The 7,210-nt window shown below is 49.8% G+C and overlaps 1 non-coding gene across 1 annotated transcript; it reads right to left on the bottom strand.

Moving 5' to 3' along the window:
* Window positions 1-7,085: 7,085 nt before the first annotated feature.
* On the bottom strand, window positions 7,086-7,178 carry TRNAI-UAU. Its single transcript is given in 2 exon segments — window positions 7,086-7,121; window positions 7,141-7,178. It is a non-coding gene; the product is annotated as a tRNA-Ile (tRNA).
* Window positions 7,179-7,210: the final 32 nt, after the last annotated feature.

Below are 7,210 nucleotides of genomic sequence, written 5' to 3' on the forward strand. Positions count from 1 at the left end.
GCCTGTAATCCCAGCACTTTAGGAGGCAGAAGCGAGAGGGTTGCAATAGCCCAAGAATTCGAGATCAGCCTGAGCAACATGACAGTATCTTGTCTCTACAATAAATCAAAAAATTAGCCGGGCATGGTGGTGCATGTGGTTCCAGCTACTTAGAAGACTGAGGCAGCAGGTCGAGGTTGCAGTGGCCATGAGCACTCCAGCCTGGGTGACAGAGTGAGACTCCAACTCAAAAAAAGAAAGTGGACAGAAGCAGGGTGTGGTCATGCATGCCCCAGGTACTCAGGAGGCTGAGGCAAGAGGATCACTTGAACCCAAGCATTTGAGACCAGACTGGGCAGCATAGCAAGACCCTCAAAAATTTTTTTAAATGACAAAATATTTGAACAGATGCTTCACTGAAGAAGATCTATGAATATCGAATACGCATATGAAAAGCTACGCAATATTAATGTAGTTCCTTGTACATAAATGATTTTTTAAAAGACTTTTTTTTTAAAATTTGAGTTGTAGTCTCACTCCTTCGCCCAGTCTGGAGTGCAGTGGCATGCACGCTCATGGCCACCACAGCCTTGACCTGCCGGGCTCAGGTGATCCTTCCACCTCAGCCTTCCGAGTGGCCAGAACTACAGGCGCGTGCTACCATGCCTGGCTTTTTTTTTTTTTTTTTTTTTTTTTTTTTAGTGGTAGAGACGAGGTCTTGCCAATTTTCCCAGGCTGGTCTCGAACCTGTGAGCTCAGTCAATCCATTCACCTCAGCCTCCCAGAGTGCTGGGATTACATGCTGAGCCACCAAGCCTGGCCAAAAAAAAAAGCTTTAAAATATAAAATGAATTGATTACCTTTAGACATCATTAGGCTATCATTCAATATTGTAAAGATTGGTAGAAAAAGAGAAAGAATCAAGCAATTATCCAGTCTTTCTTTTGGGAATTGTGCTTTAGGAAAACCATATAGTTGAAAAGAGAAAGGCATTTTAGAACTGTAGTCATTAATGCAGAAGATATAATAGGTTTACAAAGCACCGTTGTGTAATCTTTAATAAAAATAATAGAACTAGACCAAGATGACCAATGGCTGCTGAGGCATGGTGTTAGAAGCTGATGAAGAATTTTCTAACAGCTGGATTAGGCTGACCACATCCGAACTCACCAGTCAAAATTAATATCCCTCAGTGTGGGAGAACATTATGAATTTTCTGTTGACTTTCTGTGATGCAATCGTGCACAGTAATAGATATATTTGGGCGGGGAGCTTGAATATTATCCAGCTTCCAGATATAATTGCCATGAGAGATTGAAGACCACATTAAAGGATTTCCTGAGGATGTAATTGGCCAAATTCTGCAGGAAATTCTACAGGCCAACAAGGACTTGTCATAAAGGAGGGCAGAAAGAAAGGAATTTGTAGATTAAAAGAGGCTTAAAAGAGATACCAACCAAACACAGTATGGACCTTGTTTTGATCTGGATTCAAAAAACCAACTGTAAAAATGCCTTTCAGGACTGTGTGCAGTGGCTCACATGCCTGTAATTCCAGAACTTTAGGAGGCCCAGGCAGGAGGATTGCTTGAGTCCAGGAGTTTGAGACCAGCGTAGGCAACATAGTGAGACTTCATCTCTACAAAAAAAAAAAAAAATTATTCAGACATGGTGGCACTCGCCTGTAGTCCCACCTACTCTGGAGGCTGAGGTAGAAGGATTGACTGACCCCAGGATGTTGAGGCTGCAGTGAGCTGTGATCGTGCCACTACACTCCAGCCTGGGCAACAGAGTGAGACACCGACTTGAGAAAGAAAAAAAAGACAAGTGTAGAAAATTTGAACACAGTCTAGATATGAGATGATGCTAAAGAATGATTATTACTTGTGTTGGGTGTAGTAATGAGGCTTTGGTTATGCTTTTAATTTGTTTACTTTTATTTTTTTGAGTTGGAGTCTCATTCTGTCACCTAGGCTGGAGGGCAGTGGCACACTCATGGCCACCACAGCCTCAACCTGCTGGGCTCAGGTGATCCTTCCACCTCAGCCTTCCAAGTAGCTGGAGCTACAAGCACACGCCACCATGCCTGGCTAATTTCTTTTTTATTTATTGTAGAGATGAGGTCTCACCAAGTTGCCAGGGATGGTCTCGAACCCATAAACTCAGGAAATCCTCTCACCTCTGCCTCCCAAAGTGCTGCAATTATAGGCGTGAGCCACCGCATCTGACCTTGGTTATGCTTTTTAAAAAAGAGATTACCTGTTGAGGATTCAAGTTAAATTAAACCATATTCCAGGGACTGCCGGGCTCAGTGGCTCAGCCTGTAATCCCGCGCCTTTGGGAGGCTGAGTTGAGTGGATTGCCTGAGTCCGCGGGTTCGAGACCCGCCTGGGCAGCAAGACCTCATCTCTACAATAAATAAAAAAATCAGCCAGGCGTGGTAGCACATGCCTGTAATTCTGGCTACTCGAAAGGCTGAGGTAGAAGGATCGCTGGAGCCCAGCAGGTGGAGGCTGCGGTGGCCGGGAGCAGCCACTGCACTCCAGTCTGGGCGACAGAGTGAGACTCCAACTCAAAAAAAAAGCAAACAAAAATATTCCAGGGACAGAGGGTGAATGCTGTGGGAAGGAGACAGATGGAACACTGTTGACAATCCCTTCGAGCGGATGGATGCATGGAGATTAACCTGACCATTCTCTCTACTTTTGTGTATGTTTGAAATTTTCCAAAATAAAGAACTGGGCTCTGGTTTGGTTTTGTTGAATTGTAAATGCACTTGTTTGAACAGCTCGCAGCCCTCTGGCTGTGTTCTGACCTACTGAGAGTTCAACAGGACGATCCCCTCTTGATCCACACGGAGGCCACATAATCAATGTCTGCAGGGTACAAACCAGTGAAATGAGTCAGGGGTCAAGGAAGCAGCAAAGCGAGCCAGCGAATCTGTGATGCTGACGCCTGTCTCTGTGTCAGAGATTAATGGAGAGTGGCAGGGACCGTGGCAAATGCAAGGCCACGTACACTTCCAAAAGTGGACAGCCAGTGTTGCCATGTAGGAAGAAGGGCCCAGATGGCCAGACTTAGGATTTTTCATTCGAAGCTAAAGACCTGGGCTTTTCTGCAAAATCTCCAATATGTAGGCCAATGATTTCTTTTTTTTTTTTTTAATGAAAACACTTAGCAAGTCAGAGCTGGAAAGCAAAAGACACCCCGTCTGCAGGCCAGATTTGCTCTCCAGTCGGCTGTTTTGTGCTCTCTGACACCACACCATGTCATGCATGACATAGCAATGAATGCATCGATAATTGGCTGACATTCGTAGCAGGTGGGTCACACGGCTGACACAACTGAGGTCGCCCACATTTGAAATCCCCAGGTCTTTACATGCAAACAGCTGTCAGGCCAGGCATCCCCACACACAGAGCTTGGAACAGAGACATGATCTCTGTTAAACTGCATCTTGTCATTTGTCAGACACGTGTGTCTCCAGAAGGGCCCGGCGCTTCCTCCCAAGTCTATGGAATCAGCTGTATCCCTCCCGGCTTTGTACCACCCACAGCTTTGAAGAGCCTGCCTTCTTCCAAGTGTTCTACAAAGCCAAGGTCAGGGTGTACCAGGTTCCTTTCCTGCAGAGGCCCTGGGGCTGCTCAGCTGTCATCTTAACCTTCCTTCTCTGTTTGTTCACCTCATACCCATGATCCTCCTTGAAGCCACCAAGTTGCCCTGGCTGGTCTAGAACCCCTGGGCTCTGGCGATCCTCTCAATTTGGTCTCCTAAAATGCTGGAATTACAGGCATGAGCCACCATGCCCAGCTCTGACGATTTTTTTTTTATCATCCACCACAATCTTACAAAATTACAGCCCAGCTCAGTGGCTCATGCCTATAATCCCAGCATTTTGGGAGACCTGGGCAACTCCTCAAGACCTCGTCTCTAAAATAAATTTAAAAATTAACTGGGTATGGTGGCGCACACCGTAGTTCCAGCTACTTGGAAGGCTGAGGCGAAAGGATCACCTGAGCCCAGCAGGACGAGGCTGTGGTGGCTGTGATTGTGCCATTGCACTCCAGGCTGGGGGAGTGAGACTGTGACTTAAAAAAAAAAAATCTGTCAGCATCACCTTAAGATACTGGACTACAAACAGATCTACAGAATGTTTGTTTGAAGATTTCTAAATTAAATAAAGGACCAAAGCCAGTGGCTCATGCCTGTAATCCCAACATCTTGGGAGGCTGTGGTGAGGGGATTGCTTGAGGCCAGGAGTTAGAGATTAGCCTGGGCAACACAGCAAGATTCTATCTCTACCAAAAAAAAATTGTTTTAAGTCTATACATAAGAGCAACTCGTTTAGCTCCTTCCCACCGTGCCACCTTACCAGAAAAATAGTTCCAAAGCTACCACCATTCCTGCAGTAACCACTAGGGACAGAAACAATTTTTAAGAAGAATGTTCTGGCTGGGCTCAGTGGCTCATCCTGTAATCCCAGCCCTTTGGGAGGCCAAGCTGAGGGGATTGCCTGAGTGTTTGAGAATAGCCTGGGCAACTTGGTGAGACCTCATCTTTACAATTAAAAAAAAAAAAAAAATTGGCCAGATGTGGTAGCACACACCTGTAGTTCTGGCTACTTGGAAGGCTGAGGCAGAAGGATTGCCTGAGCCCAGCAGGTTGATGCTGGGATGGCCATGAGTGTGCCACTGCTTTCCAGCCTGGGTGACAGAGTGAGACTCCAACTCAAAAAAAGAAAGAAATGCTCTAATCAAAAGAGTTGTCAGAAAATGGAATGGGTTGCCTTGAGAGAAAATTAAATTCTGATGCTAGCAGTTTTGTTTTTTGTTTTTTGTGTTTTTTTTTGAGTTGGAGTCCTACTCTGTCGCCCAGGCAGGAGTGCAGTGGCACACTCAGGGCCACCACAGCCTCAACCTGCTGGGCTCAGGTGATCCTTTCACCTCAGCCCTCCAAGTAGCTGGAAGCACAGGTGCACACCACCATGCCCGGCTAATATTTTTATTTATTGTAGAGACAAGGTCTCGTCATGTTGCTCAGGCTGGTCTTGAACCCCTGAACTCAGGCAATCCTCTCTCTTCAGCCTCCCAAAGTGCTGGGATTATAGGTGGGTGACCCGAGTCTGATCACTTTTTATGCTTTAAAATTAGTTCCCTCTTTGAAAGCAGTTTTCAGCAAACTTTCTTTTGAAAATGCCAACTTTTTCTCCATTTTACAAAAATGGAAAGAATCCATGGCCTGGACTATTATTCAGTAATAAAGGAGAGCTATAGGGAACAGGGCAGATGGATGTTGAAGACTGTTGCAAGTGAACAAAGTCAGTCAAAAAGACCACATGCTGGATGGTCCATTCATAGGATAGTCCAGACTAGGGAAGCGGAGAGACAAAAAGTGGGTTTGTGGTTGCTTAAGGCTGAAGGGAGGGGGCGGCAGGATGGGAGGGTGGGAAGGTGGTAATGGAAGAATAAGGGATTTCTTCTTGAGGTGATGAAAATGTCTGAAAATGGTAAAATCCGTGGAATTACACACTTAAATGGGTGTGTTTTATGGTACGTCAATTATATCTCAACAAAATTGTTTTTCTGTGGGGTTTTTTGAGTCAGCATCTCGCTCTGTTGTCCAGGCTGGAGGGCAGTGGCATGACCACAGCTCACTACAGCCTCCAACTCCTGGGCTCAAGCGATCCTCTTGCTTCAGCCTCCCGAGTAGTGGGGACTACACGCAGGCACCATCACATCCAGCTCATTTTTTGGGTATTTTGTAGAAAGGCGGTCTGGCTGTGTTGCCCAGGCTGGTCTTGAACACCTGGGCTCAGGGGATTCTCCAGCCTCTGCCTCCCAACGTGTTGGGATTAAAGTGTGAGAGAGGGGGGAAAAAGGAAGAGGAGAGAAGGAGAAAAGCAATATTTTTCATTTTACTGCTTAGAAAGTATATTTGTTTCCAGGCAGGGGCTGCATATCCGCAGAGGCTCACCGCCATCCTGGCAAGGACGCCTGCCATCCCCTCGCATTGGGGAGGGTCTGGGCGCCAGGAGTGGGGTGAGGCAGAAGGCCCCTCTCACATTCCAGCGGACCTGGGGCTCCCCCTCCTGAATCCGGGCTGGGGTGGGTCAGAGCAACCGAAGGCTGGGCTGAGGGCCAAGGAAACAGACAAGCCCCACCCTCCATCCACCTCCCCTGAGCTTTCCAGGTCTAGCCTTTGGCTCGGGATAGTGTTTCCATCCAGAACTGAAGACCTCGGGCGTCCATTCACAGCTGAAAAGCGCCCTTTTGAAAGAGCGCGCCGGGACACTTCCCGCCCCCCAACTAAACCTGCCCCCGCTTGGTCCACGCCTCCTGGCGTCGTGGGCCCTGCAGCCACCCACCGCTAGGCCTGATCTCTGCCCTCTGGGGAGCTCCTCATCCCGGCTGTGAAGCCGCCACTCCGGCAGCCCTGGGAAGCAGCACCCCCGGGCCTGTCCGCTAGCTCTACCCTTGCAGGGCGACCCCAGGGGAAAAGGGACGGGATGGGGGTGCGCCTAGGGCGTCCCCCCAAACGCTGCAGATCTGCCCAGGGAGGGCTGAGTGCCTGGGCAGGGGAGGAGGGCCCGCGGTCTAGGGGTCTCTGCAGACCGGAGGGAGGGGTGCTGCAAGGAAGGGGCGCAGCGGCCCCAGATCGCCCCACGGCTCCACTTGCGTCCGCACCTGGGCCTCGGGTCCCAACACTCGAGAGGAGTCAGCGGTGTCCAGACTCCCCCTGTCCAGCCGAACGCCGGGGACATTCGGTCCCCAAGCCCAGCAGGGTCCCCATCACGGTGCAGAGCCCCGCCACCGCGGTCCGCTCCCGCGGTACTGTGCCCTGGGACAGCGCGCCGTCCAAGGACCCGCCTAAGAAGAGCACCAGGAGGGAGCAGCAGGTGGACGTCCGGGTTCGAGAGCCCGGAGGTGGCGCGGTGACCACGCCCGCCTGGTGACCAGGGGTACGCGGGGGCACTGCGAGCCGCTTCCCGCCTGCGGCCCAGTGGCACGCGCTGGGGAGAGGCCAGAGCCGAGAACCAGCCGGGCTAAAGAGAGGCTCCCTGCCTCCCGCGGACACGCAAAAGGGAGCGGCGGGCCTCCAAAAGGGTCGTGCTCCAGGTGAGGCTCGAACTCACAACCTCGGCATCGCTCTGCATGTACTGCCGTATAAGTACCGCGCGCTAACCGATTGCGCCACTGGAGCTCCGCTCAGCCCGCCTCGCGATGGCTCTATCA

Source organism: Carlito syrichta, unplaced genomic scaffold, assembly GCF_000164805.1.
Source record: "Carlito syrichta isolate Samal-C Ts95f unplaced genomic scaffold, Tarsius_syrichta-2.0.1 Scaffold303343, whole genome shotgun sequence".
NCBI lineage: Eukaryota > Metazoa > Chordata > Mammalia > Primates > Tarsiidae > Carlito > Carlito syrichta.